This window comes from Taudactylus pleione, unplaced genomic scaffold (assembly GCF_031769625.1).
Source record: "Taudactylus pleione unplaced genomic scaffold, aTauple2 ptg000523l, whole genome shotgun sequence".
In the NCBI taxonomy this organism is placed as follows: domain Eukaryota; kingdom Metazoa; phylum Chordata; class Amphibia; order Anura; family Myobatrachidae; genus Taudactylus; species Taudactylus pleione.
Genome location: NW_028284925.1, coordinates 126139 through 140259, shown reverse-complemented (window position 1 = coordinate 140259; position 14121 = coordinate 126139).

The window sequence follows — 14121 nt, the reverse complement described above, 5'->3', positions numbered from 1 at the left end:
GACCAGTCATCCTCCTCATATTGTGTTGATGGATAGGACAATAATGGTCTCTTAGCAGGTCTAGATGTATCCTGCTCTGTAGTATTCTGCACTGTAGCTGACACAGAATTAGCCCAAACATGGTCTGCCGGAGTAAGAACCTGTTGAGGGGGGCGCTGCACCATTACCATCTGCCCCAGAACCCCTAGAACGGGAGACGGGACTAGCGCCTGTTGTGCGAACCCCAATTGGGGAAACGCAGGAGGGACTGTCAACCTATTCACAAGGACATTCAAGGCCTGTGCAAAACAAGCTCAGGTGGTTCCTGAGAGGTGCTGGGTACAGCAGAGGTACCAGGGATGGCCAAACATGCAGCACATAACCCATCCTGGAGTACCGCCCCCTCCCCCACACCTGCTTTACATCTGGAGCAGGAAAATAGGAGAGGTGCTCCTCTAACAGAGTCCTCACTGGACATAGTGGTATGTGACTCTCCCAGTAATAAACACTTAAAACTGTGAGGCAGATTCCTACCCTGACAGTACTGGCACCGAGAGGGCTGAACAGGAAGAATAGGGATAGTAAAATGGCTGACAGGAGAAGTATCAGACACAGCACTAGCATAATAGTCACATACAATGCATAAATTGTCTGCACTAATTGCACTATCACCTACACAGAGCAGCAGCCCGGTAGTGATAGCGCTACACATGTTGCCCTTGGATTATGGAGGAGAGGTATGTAAGGGGCACCCAGGCTCCACACCCTGCACCACAGCATCTGCACATCTAAGATGGCCGCCGGAGGCAGTGAGGTGTGCCCTGGAGAGGATCGCTGCCTCAGCCCACCAAAACCTCAGTGGAAGGCGCTGAGAGCAGTGGGGGAGGGGCATCCTGTGCTGAACAGGGAAGGCGTCCTCCCCTGGCAGGCCATTAACCCCTGGGATGCTGGAGCGCTTCCATAATGCTCCAGCCCCGCATCCCTGGTGGTCTAGTGTGAGCGCAGGCTCAGTGCCTGGCTCCACTATACTGCCGTCCCCACAGAGCCCCCAGCGCCGGGGACACTGGAGTGCATAACAGAGGGCGCCAACCGCAGACACCCGCTGCTTACCTTATGCCCCGGTAGGTCCGGCCACAGTCCAAAGCCCCCGGGGGTTCCACTAGCTGGAACTCCCAAGACCCCGCCGAGTTCCCCGGATTGCTACTGGTGGTCGGCGCCGGCAGGGGTGTCGGAGCGGTAGCATGGACATCCGCTGGAGTGTCCACGCTACTGCTCTTGAGATCTTCAGGGGCTGTGAAACACAGTCCCTGTGCGGTAACCCAGCTCCGGCCAGGCACCTACTGAAAACTGAGGTGCCTTGTCCTGGGGGCGGGGTATAGGAGGGGGCCCGATGCATCCTGGGGTAGAAATACAATATAACTGCAGAATGGCACTACAATCAACTACACAGATTCTGTGGTCAGTGACTCCACATCTGGTAGGCTATAGTGCTACATAACCTGACTCCAGTTATGTAGGACGACCGGACCCTGCATTTCCCTGAGAGCTGTGACTGAGCTTGGAGAAAATGGCCGCCGGAGACCTCTGAGGGGGCGTGGTCGGAGAGCAGTTCAGGGAAGAGAGACCTCAGAGGAATGGCACCATCAGCTGAGGGGCCGCTTTAATGGGGCAAGCCAACCTCCCCATGCTGAATTTTAACCACCGGGACACTGGATTCTGGCTGCATCTGTACCCTGGTGGTCTAGTGGATCACTTTGGACAAAGCCTGTGTTCACTCTCAGCGCTTCCGTTCTGTCCCAAGACCAGAGGTATGACTGCCAATCCGCGAGTAACCGCAAGTGATGACCCGCCTTACCTGTCCACTTGCGTCCAGGCTGCAGTCTGGGTCCATCCACGTGGCCGGCTATCAAGGATCTCGGAATGCCCGCTGAAAGCTGGCATTGCGGCACCCGGAGGGGTGACGAAGTGGCAGCACAGACGTCCTGTGGACAGTCTGCTGCTGCACGCTCAGCAGGAAAATATAAAATAAACAAATTATAAAAGCTATTTGGGCTCCCTAAGCAGCCCACTGCATAATGGTGATCCGACTCCGTCCAGGCACCGACGAACGTGAGGTGCCTCTAGTGCGGGGTATAGGGAATGGACCGAGGCATCCTGGGAGCTGATAGCTTTAACTGTGTGGTGCCTGGTCCACAACCACCTACGCCCCAAGGTCTCCCTGTGGAGCCCTATGGACCCTGAATAAGAAAATTGCTTTAGCTAAAGGCTTTGTGATCTTTTTACATGGTGCAGACCCAGATTCCCATTGGCAACTTTTTGCAGTAAAATAGTTTTTCCTGATTCCTGCGTCCTAATTAGTCTCCATTCCAAATTTGGTGACATTCTGGTTGTCAGATGGAGCTAAATACAGCTCTGTATAGGAGGAAGATTAATTATGGCCACCCTGTGCTATAGGCTTATATCTAGAAGGCTGGGACAGGGATAGCTATACTAATATAAGAAGAATGTTGTGTGTCTGATCCAAGTTGGCGCAAAAAACGACTGAACCAATTTCCATGAAAGCTGCATTATTGTGTAGTGGAAACTCCTACATATAACCTGCACTTTGTGTCATCTGCATCCGTCAAGTTACAGCTGAGCAATAGCAAAATGTATGAACATCAATGCAAGAGATAGGAGTGTCACTATGTGCGCGGGGCTGGTAAGGGGAGAGGGGCTTTGTACCCGCAGTCAATGGAATAGGATAGGCTATATAGCAGTCTGTGCACTGGGCACACAGTGACATTGGTGAGATAGGTGTGGCACCATGTGTGTGGCTGGTAAGGGGTGGGGGGAGAGGTGCTTTGGGCCCATGGTCACATGAATAGGATAGGTTACATAGCAGCCTGTGCACAGGGCACCCAGTGACATTGGTGAGATAGGTGTGGCACCATGTGTGTGGGCGGTAAGGGGTGGGGGGGAGAGGGGCTTTGGGCCTGCGGTCACATGAATAGTATAGGTTACATAGCAGTCTATGTACAGGGCACACAGTGACATTGGTGAGATAGATGTGGCACCATGTGTGAGGCTGGTAAGGGGTGGGGGGAGAGGTGCTTTGGGCCCATGGTCACATGAATAGGATAGGCTACATAGCAGCCTGTGCACAGGGCACACAGTGACATTGGTGAGATAGGTGTGGCACCATGCACACGGCTGGTAAAGGGTGGGGGGAGAGGTGCTTTGGGCACGCGGACACAGGAATAGGATAGGCTACATAGCCTGTGCACAGGGCACACAGTGACATTGGTGAGATAGATGTGGCACCATGCACACGGCTGGTAAGGGGTGGGGGGAGAGGCAGTGCCAGATTAAGGTCCACATGGGCCTGGAGCTGAAATTTGTGAAGGGCCTATTGTATACCGCCGCAGGGGGCGTGTCCAATGCTGCGAGAGTGTGACTAGTTATGTATGTGTGTGGTCTATACAGGGGGTGGGATGCAGTAACACAGGGCGGTACATACCACCAGACATCGCATTCGTACTGATCGTATATGCACTAACATATGCGATCAGTACCGCTGAGGACAGCTCTTCCAATAAGAGCTATCCTTTGCGATCAGCGCTGCACCCTGGACTTCTGGGTTTATGACCCGGGAGTCCATCTGCGTATTTGCAGAGTGACGAGGCGGCCACGGGGCATGCTGGGAGGGATCCGTTCGGATCACTCACACCAGCGCGATGGGGTAGATGCCCATAGACTTCTACAGGGTAACGCCAAAATTAGTTTTTTATTGCATTTTCTATTTATATATAAAATCAGTGCTCAATTAATGGAAATTGAAGTTATTATTCAATACTCTATGTCCTGGTGGGAGGGAGGGACAGGAGCATGCCTATGCATATAGATAGATATGAGTTAGATAGATAAATAGATAGATAGATACATGGGCGTCTTTAGAATGGGTGCAAGGTGTGCGGTGCACACAGGCCCCTGGGTCCAGGTGGACCCACACCGCACACCTTGCACCCACTGGTAATCATACTTACCGGCCCGGCGTTGCTGAGCAGCAAACGCTCACTGGGAAACTGGCGGCAGCCATTGTCCCAGTGATCTGCGCATGCGCAAAAAAGATGTCCACGGGAAAGTAGGCGCGGGCGCCATTTTCCGGGAGACCTGCACATGCGCTGTAGATTCTGGCATGAAGCCAGAATCTACAGCGCTGTGCCGTACTGAGCCGCTGACAGAGAGGAGGGGGCCCAAACGGAAGCTACACACGGGCCACCCCCTCTCTTAAGACGCCCCTGGATAGATAGATAGATAGATAGATAGATAGATAGATAGATAGATAGATAGATAGATAGATAGATAGATATGACACAGAGATATATATATGCGATAGATAGATAGATAGATAGATAGATAGATAGATAGATAGATAGATAGATAGATAGATAGATAGATATGACACAGAGATATATATATGAGATAGATAGATAGATAGATAGATAGATAGATAGATAGATAGATAGATAGATAGATAGATAATCAGTGCTCAATTAATAGAGGTCATTATTAAATAACATTTACAGATTTAACAGATAGTTTGTTCGCATTCAATCAAATCCATTCACATACCTCACACTCCATTGGTATTTAGGGAGCCCTCGTTCCAGTCAGACTGTTAACCAAAAGAATGCCTGATTAAACAGGACACCTGCGTCTCCTGCCTACCTCCTCCTGGCTCCCTTTAATGCCTTTATAAAGACAGCAGAGGAGGGCGCACACCGCGGTCAGTGTGTCAACACAGACACACTGACTGACTGAGCCTGCGGCTGTGCTGTTACAGTGAGCCGAGGCAGAAGACAAGAGCCGAGGTTTGTGTCCCGCGGCGCCGATGAAGGGTGATGATGATTGATCATCACCCTTCATTTTAAATAAGCAGAGTGACCCACCTGCAGTTACTCACCGGCCGGCACCCCACTCTTGTCTGTCACCGGGGCACTGAGCGCAAGCCGCAGGGGAGAGGCTGAAACAGTATGCGCCGCAGGGAGGGCTTTTGAAATCTCCCGCTGCGCCGCCATCTGTGTGACACCCAGCCTGGAAGGGTGCCGGGATTTGTTTGTGTGGTGACAGGCTGGCGGGGGTTCTAATGGGCGGAGCTTCAGAGGCCGATTGTCATGCTCCTAAGAAGACAGGAAAATAAATTTTCCTGTCTGCAGCAGCACACCAATCCGGTGCTGTGGGCCTATTTTGATGGGCGGCCTGGAGCTGTAGCTCCATCCGCCCCATTGCTAATCCGGCCCTGGGGAGAGGTGCTTTGGGCACGCGGACACAGGAATAGGATAGGCTACATAGCCTGTGCACAGGGCACACCGTGACATTGGTGAGATAGATGTGGCACCATGTGTGTGGCTGGTAAGGGGTGGGGGGAGAGGTGCTTTGGGCCTGCGGTCACATGAATAGGATAGGCTACATAGCAGCCTGTGCACAGGGCACACAGTGACATTGGTGAGATAGGTGTGGCACCATGTGGGCGGCCAGGAAGGGGTGGGGGGAGAGGTGCTTTGGGCCCGCGGACACAGGAATAGGATAGGCTACATAGCAGTCTGTGCACAGGGCACACAGTGACATTGGTGAGATAGGTGTGGCACCATGCGTACGGCCAGTAAAGGGTGGGGGGAGAGGTGCTTTGGGCCTGCGGTCACATGAATAGGATAGGCTACATAGTAGTCTGTGCACTGGGCACCCAGTGACATTGGTGAGATAGGTGTGGCACCATGTGTGTGGCTGGTAAGGGGTGGGGGGAGAGGGGCTTTGTGCCTGCGGTCACATGAATAGGATAGGTTACATAGCAGCCTGTGCACATGACACACAGTGACATTGGTGAGATTGGTGTGGCACCATGTGTGTGGCCAGTAAGGGGTGGGGGGAGAGGTGCTTTGGGCCTGCAGTCACATGAATAGGATAGGTTACATAGCAGCCTGTGCACAGGGCACACAGTGACATTGGTGAGATAGGTGTGGCACCATGTGTGTGGCCAGTAAGGGGTGGGGGGAGAGGTGCTTTGTGCCTGCGGTCACATGAAGAGGATAGGCTACATAGCAGCCTGTGCACAGGGCACACAGTGACATTGGTGAGATAGGTGTGGCACCATGTGTGTGGCTGGTAAGGGGTGGGGAGGGGAAGTGCTTTGGGCCTGTGGTCACATGAACAGGATAGGTTACATAGCAGTCTGTGCACTGGGCACACAGTGACATTGGTGAGATAGGTGCGGCACCATGTGTGTGGCTGGTAAGGGGTGGGGGGAGAGGGGCTTTGTGCCTGTGGTCACATGAATAGGATAGGTTACATAGCAGCCTGTGCACAGGGCACCCAGTGACATTGGTGAGATAGGTGTGGCACCATGTGTGTGGGCGGTAAGGGGTGGGGGGGAGAGGGGCTTTGGGCCTGCGGTCACATGAATAGTATAGGTTACATAGCAGTCTATGTACAGGGCACACAGTGACATTGGTGAGATAGATGTGGCACCATGTGTGAGGCTGGTAAGGGGTGGGGGGAGAGGTGCTTTGGGCCCATGGTCACATGAATAGGATAGGCTACATAGCAGCCTGTGCACAGGGCACACAGTGACATTGGTGAGATAGGTGTGGCACCATGCACACGGCTGGTAAAGGGTGGGGGGAGAGGTGCTTTGGGCACGCGGACACAGGAATAGGATAGGCTACATAGCCTGTGCACAGGGCACACAGTGACATTGGTGAGATAGATGTGGCACCATGCACACGGCTGGTAAGGGGTGGGGGGAGAGGCAGTGCCAGATTAAGGTCCACATGGGCCTGAAGCTGAAATTTGTGAAGGGCCTATTGTATACCGCCGCAGGGGGCGTGTCCAATGCTGCGAGAGTGTGACTAGTTATGTATGTGTGTGGTCTATACAGGGGGTGGGATGCAGTAACACAGGGCGGTACATACCACCAGACATCGCATTCGTACTGATCGTATATGCACTAACATATGCGATCAGTACCGCTGAGGACAGCTCTTCCAATAAGAGCTATCCTTTGCGATCAGCGCTGCACCCTGGACTTCTGGGTTTATGACCCGGGAGTCCATCTGCGTATTTGCAGAGTGACGAGGCGGCCACGGGGCATGCTGGGAGGGATCCGTTCGGATCACTCACACCAGCGCGATGGGGTAGATGCCCATAGACTTCTACAGGGTAACGCCAAAATTAGTTTTTTATTGCATTTTCTATTTATATATAAAATCAGTGCTCAATTAATGGAAATTGAAGTTATTATTCAATACTCTATGTCCTGGTGGGAGGGAGGGACAGGAGCATGCCTATGCATATAGATAGATATGAGTTAGATAGATAAATAGATAGATAGATACATGGGCGTCTTTAGAATGGGTGCAAGGTGTGCGGTGCACACAGGCCCCTGGGTCCAGGTGGACCCACACCGCACACCTTGCACCCACTGGTAATCATACTTACCGGCCCGGCGTTGCTGAGCAGCAAACGCTCACTGGGAAACTGGCGGCAGCCATTGTCCCAGTGATCTGCGCATGCGCAAAAAAGATGTCCACGGGAAAGTAGGCGCGGGCGCCATTTTCCGGGAGACCTGCACATGCGCTGTAGATTCTGGCATGAAGCCAGAATCTACAGCGCTGTGCCGTACTGAGCCGCTGACAGAGAGGAGGGGGCCCAAACGGAAGCTACACACGGGCCACCCCCTCTCTTAAGACGCCCCTGGATAGATAGATAGATAGATAGATAGATAGATAGATATGACACAGAGATATATATATGCGATAGATAGATAGATAGATAGATAGATAGATAGATAGATAGATAGATAGATAGATAGATAGATAGATATGACACAGAGATATATATATGAGATAGATAGATAGATAGATAGATAGATAGATAGATAGATAGATAGATAGATAATCAGTGCTCAATTAATAGAGGTCATTATTAAATAACATTTACAGATTTAACAGATAGTTTGTTCGCATTCAATCAAATCCATTCACATACCTCACACTCCATTGGTATTTAGGGAGCCCTCGTTCCAGTCAGACTGTTAACCAAAAGAATGCCTGATTAAACAGGACACCTGCGTCTCCTGCCTACCTCCTCCTGGCTCCCTTTAATGCCTTTATAAAGACAGCAGAGGAGGGCGCACACCGCGGTCAGTGTGTCAACACAGACACACTGACTGACTGAGCCTGCGGCTGTGCTGTTACAGTGAGCCGAGGCAGAAGACAAGAGCCGAGGTTTGTGTCCCGCGGCGCCGATGAAGGGTGATGATGATTGATCATCACCCTTCATTTTAAATAAGCAGAGTGACCCACCTGCAGTTACTCACCGGCCGGCACCCCACTCTTGTCTGTCACCGGGGCACTGAGCGCAAGCCGCAGGGGAGAGGCTGAAACAGTATGCGCCGCAGGGAGGGCTTTTGAAATCTCCCGCTGCGCCGCCATCTGTGTGACACCCAGCCTGGAAGGGTGCCGGGATTTGTTTGTGTGGTGACAGGCTGGCGGGGGTTCTAATGGGCGGAGCTTCAGAGGCCGATTGTCATGCTCCTAAGAAGACAGGAAAATAAATTTTCCTGTCTGCAGCAGCACACCAATCCGGTGCTGTGGGCCTATTTTGATGGGCGGCCTGGAGCTGCAGCTCCATCCGCCCCATTGCTAATCCGGCCCTGGGGAGAGGTGCTTTGGGCACGCGGACACAGGAATAGGATAGGCTACATAGCCTGTGCACAGGGCACACCGTGACATTGGTGAGATAGATGTGGCACCATGTGTGTGGCTGGTAAGGGGTGGGGGGAGAGGTGCTTTGGGCCTGCGGTCACATGAATAGGATAGGCTACATAGCAGCCTGTGCACAGGGCACACAGTGACATTGGTGAGATAGGTGTGGCACCATGTGGGCGGCCAGGAAGGGGTGGGGGGAGAGGTGCTTTGGGCCCGCGGACACAGGAATAGGATAGGCTACATAGCAGTCTGTGCACAGGGCACACAGTGACATTGGTGAGATAGGTGTGGCACCATGCGTACGGCCAGTAAAGGGTGGGGGGAGAGGTGCTTTGGGCCTGCGGTCACATGAATAGGATAGGCTACATAGTAGTCTGTGCACTGGGCACCCAGTGACATTGGTGAGATAGGTGTGGCACCATGTGTGTGGCTGGTAAGGGGTGGGGGGAGAGGGGCTTTGTGCCTGCGGTCACATGAATAGGATAGGTTACATAGCAGCCTGTGCACATGACACACAGTGACATTGGTGAGATTGGTGTGGCACCATGTGTGTGGCCAGTAAGGGGTGGGGGGAGAGGTGCTTTGGGCCTGCAGTCACATGAATAGGATAGGTTACATAGCAGCCTGTGCACAGGGCACACAGTGACATTGGTGAGATAGGTGTGGCACCATGTGTGTGGCCAGTAAGGGGTGGGGGGAGAGGTGCTTTGTGCCTGCGGTCACATGAAGAGGATAGGCTACATAGCAGCCTGTGCACAGGGCACACAGTGACATTGGTGAGATAGGTGTGGCACCATGTGTGTGGCTGGTAAGGGGTGGGGAGGGGAAGTGCTTTGGGCCTGTGGTCACATGAACAGGATAGGTTACATAGCAGTCTGTGCACTGGGCACACAGTGACATTGGTGAGATAGGTGCGGCACCATGTGTGTGGCTGGTAAGGGGTGGGGGGAGAGGGGCTTTGTGCCTGTGGTCACATGAAGAGGATAGGCTACATAGTACTCTGTGCATAGGGCACACAGTGACATTGGTGAGATAGGTGTGGCACCATGTGTGTGGCTGGTAAGGGGTGGGGGGAGAGGAGCTTTGGGCCTGCGGTCACATGAATAGGATAGGCTACATAGCAGCCTGTGCACAGGGCACACAGTGACATTGGTGAGATAGGTGTGGCTCCATGTGTGTGGCCAGTAAGGGGTGGGGGGAGAGGTGCTTTGTGCCTGCGGTCACATGAAGAGGATAGGCTACATAGCAGCCTGTGCACAGGGCACACAGTGACATTGGTGAGATAGGTGTGGCACCATGTGTGTGGCTGGTAAGGGGTGGGGGGAGAGGAGCTTTGGGCCTGCGGTCACATGAATAGGATAGGCTACATAGCAGCCTGTGCACAGGGCACACAGTGACATTGGTGAGATAGGTGTGGCTCCATGTGTGTGGCCAGTAAGGGGTGGGGGGAGAGGTGCTTTGTGCCTGCGGTCACATGAAGAGGATAGGCTACATAGTACTCTGTGCACAGGGCACACAGTGACATTGGTGAGATAGGTGTGGCACCATGTGTGTGGCTGGTAAGGGGTGGGGGGAGAGGAGCTTTGGGCCTGCGGTCACATGAATAGGATAGGCTACATAGCAGCCTGTGCACAGGGCACACAGTGACATTGGTGAGATAGGTGTGGCACCATGCGTGCGGCTGGTAAGGGATGGGAGGAGAGGGGCTTTTGGCCCGTGGCCACATGAATAGGATAGGCTACATAGCAGTCTGTGCACAGGGCACACAGTGACATAGGTGTGGCACCATGCACGCAGCTGGTAAGGGGTTGGGGGCAGGGCTGCCATCAGAAATGGTGGGGCCCGGGACTGACAAAATAAGCAGGGCCCCCTGCCCCCCCCCTTTAAAAAAAGCCACAGTTATATGTGGTATTAGTATTTTAAATAGGGTATTAATAATTATACTGTATATGTCCTTGATAATTGGTCAATAATTGGCTTACTTATACATTTTGACACCTCTGGCCCCCTTCAGTCTCTCCAGCCCAGCCCTGCTGTCCGACACAGAAAGTCCCAGCCCAAGACAATGAGCCCCAGCCCCAGGCAGTCAGCTTCAACCCCAGACAGTGAGCCACAGCCCCAGGCAGTCACCTTCTGCCCCAGACAGTTAGATCCAGTCCCAGGCAGTCAGTCCCACAGCAAATGTCAGCCCCAAGCAATCAGTCCCACAGCAAGTGTCTGCCCCAGGAAGCCAGTGTCAGCCCAGCCCCAGATAACCAGCCAGTTAGTCCCAGCCCAGCCCCAGGTAGCCAGCTCCACACTTACCTTTTACAGACAAGCCTCAGTTCCTCTATCCACTTCACTGTCTCTATCAGGCCGGCCCTGAGTGTCCAGGCCCAGTACTACAGTCCCGGCAGTCCCCCCCCTGATGGTGGCCCTGGTTGGGGGGGGAGAGGTGCTTTGGGCCAGCGGTCACATGAATAGGATAGGCTACATAGCAGTCTGTGCACTGGGCACCCAGTGACATTGGTGAGATAGGTGTGGCACCATGTGTGTGGCTGGTAAGGGGTGGGGGGAGAGGTGCTTTGGGCCTGTGGTCACATAAACAGGATAGGTTACATAGCAGTCTGTGCATTGGGCACACAGTGACATTGGTGAGATAGGTGTGGCACCATGCGTGCAGCCAGTAAGGGGTGGGGGGAGAGGAGCTTTGGGCCTGCGGTCACATGAATAGGATAGGCTACATAGCAGTCTGTGCACTGGGCACCCAGTGACATTGGTGAGATAGGTGTGGCACCATGTGGGCGGCCGGGAAGGGGTGGGGGGAGAGGTGCTTTGGGCCGCGGACACAGGAATAGGATAGGCTACATAGCAGTCTGTGCACAGGGCACACAGTGACATTGGTGAGATAGGTGTGGAGCCATGTGGGCGGCCGGGAAAAGGTGGGGGGGGGGGGGAGAGGTGCTTTGGGCCAGCGGTCACAAGAATAGGTTACATAGCCACTGTGCACAGGGCACACAGTGACATTGGTGAGATAGGTGTTGCACCATGTGTGTGGCTGGTAAGGGGTGGGGGGAGAGGTGCTTTGGGCCTGCGGTCACATGAACAGGATAGGCTACATAGCAGTCTGGGCACAGGGTACACAGTGACATTGGTGAGATAGGTGTGGCACCATGTGTGCGGCCGATAAGGGGAGGAGGGAGAGGTGCTTTGGGCCTGTGGTCACATGAATAGGTTACATAGGAGCCTATGCACAGGGCACACAGTGACATTGGTGATAGGTGTGGCACCATGTGTGGCGCCAGTAAGGGGTGGGGGAGAGGGGCTTTGGGCCCGCAGTCACATGAATAGGATAGGCTACATAGCAGTCTGTGCACAGGGCACACAGTGACATTGGTGAGATAGGTGTGGCACCATGTGTGCGGCTGGTAAGGGATGGGAGGAGAGGGGCTTTTGGCCCGCGGTCACATGAATAGGATAGGCTACATAGCAGTCTGTGCACAGGGCACACAGTGACATAGGTGTGGCGCCATGCACGCGTCTGGTAAGGGGTTGGGGGGGAGAGGTGCTTTGGGCCAGCGGTCACATGAATAGGATAGGCTACATAGCAGTCTGTGCACAGGGCACACAGTGACATTGGTGAGATAGATGTGGCACCATGTGGGCGGCCGGGAAGGGGTGGGTGGAGAGGAGCTTTGGGCCTGCGGTGACATGAATAGGATAGGCTACATAGCAGTCTGTACACAGCGCACCCAGTGACATTGGTGAGATAGGTGTGGTACCATGTGGCCGGCCGGGAAGGGGTTGGGGGGAGAGGTGCTTTGGGCCTGCGGTCACATGAATAGGATAGGCTACATAGCAGTCTGTGCACAGGGCACACAGTGACATTGGTGAGATAGGTGTGGCACCATGCACACGGCTGGTAAGGGGTGGGGGGAGAGGTGCTTTGTGCTTGCGGTCACATGAATAGGATAGGCTACATAGCAGTCTGTGCACAGGGCACACAGTGACATAGGTGTGGCGCCATGCACGCGGCTGGTAAGGGGTTGGGGGGGGGAGAGGTGCTTTGGGCCAGCGGTCACATGAATAGGATAGGCTACATAGCAGTCTGTGCACAGGGCACACAGTGACATTGGTGAGATAGATGTGGCACCATGTGGGCGGCCGGGAAGGGGTGGGGGGAGAGGAGCTTTGGGCCTGCGGTCACATGAATAGGATAGGCTACATAGCAGCCTGTGCACAGGGCACACAGTGACATTGGTGAGATAGGTGTGGCTCCATGTGTGTGGCCAGTAAGGGGTGGGGGGAGAGGTGCTTTGTGCCTGCGGTCACATGAAGAGGATAGGCTACATAGTACTCTGTGCACAGGGCACACAGTGACATTGGTGAGATAGGTGTGGCACCATGTGTGTGGCTGGTAAGGGGTGGGGGGAGAGGAGCTTTGGGCCTGCGGTCACATGAATAGGATAGGCTACATAGCAGCCTGTGCACAGGGCACACAGTGACATTGGTGAGATAGGTGTGGCACCATGTGTGCGGCTGGTAAGGGATGGGAGGAGAGGGGCTTTTGGCCCGTGGCCACATGAATAGGATAGGCTACATAGCAGTCTGTGCACAGGGCACACAGTGACATAGGTGTGGCACCATGCACGCAGCTGGTAAGGGGTTGGGGGCAGGGCTGCCATCAGAAATGGTGGGGCCCGGGACTGACAAAATAAGCAGGGCCCCCTGCCCCCCCCTTTAAAAAAAGCCACAGTTATATGTGGTATTAGTATTTTAAATAGGGTATTAATAATTATACTGTATATGTCCTTGATAATTGGTCAATAATTGGCTTACTTATACATTTTGACACCTCTGGCCCCCTTCAGTCTCTCCAGCCCAGCCCTGCTGTCCGACACAGAAAGTCCCAGCCCAAGACAATGAGCCCCAGCCCCAGGCAGTCAGCTTCAACCCCAGTGAGCCACAGCCCCAGGCAGTCACCTTCTGCCCCAGACAGTTAGATCCAGCCCCAGGCAGTCAGTCCCACAGCAAATGTCAGCCCCAAGCAATCAGTCCCACAGCAAGTGTCTGCCCCAGGAAGCCAGTGTCAGCCCAGCCCCAGATAACCAGCCAGTTAGTCCCAGCCCAGCCCCAGCTCCACACTTACCTTTTACAGACAAGCCTCAGTTCCTCTATCCACTTCACTGTCTCTATCAGGCCGGCCCTGAGTGTCCAGGCCCAGTACTACAGTCCCGGCAGTCCCCCCCCTGATGGTGGCCCTGGTTGGGGGGGGAGAGGTGCTTTGGGCCAGCGGTCACATGAATAGGATAGGCTACATAGCAGTCTGTGCACTGGGCACCCAGTGACATTGGTGAGATAGGTGTGGCACCATGTGTGTGGCTGGTAAGGGGTGGGGGGAGAGGTGCTTTGGGCC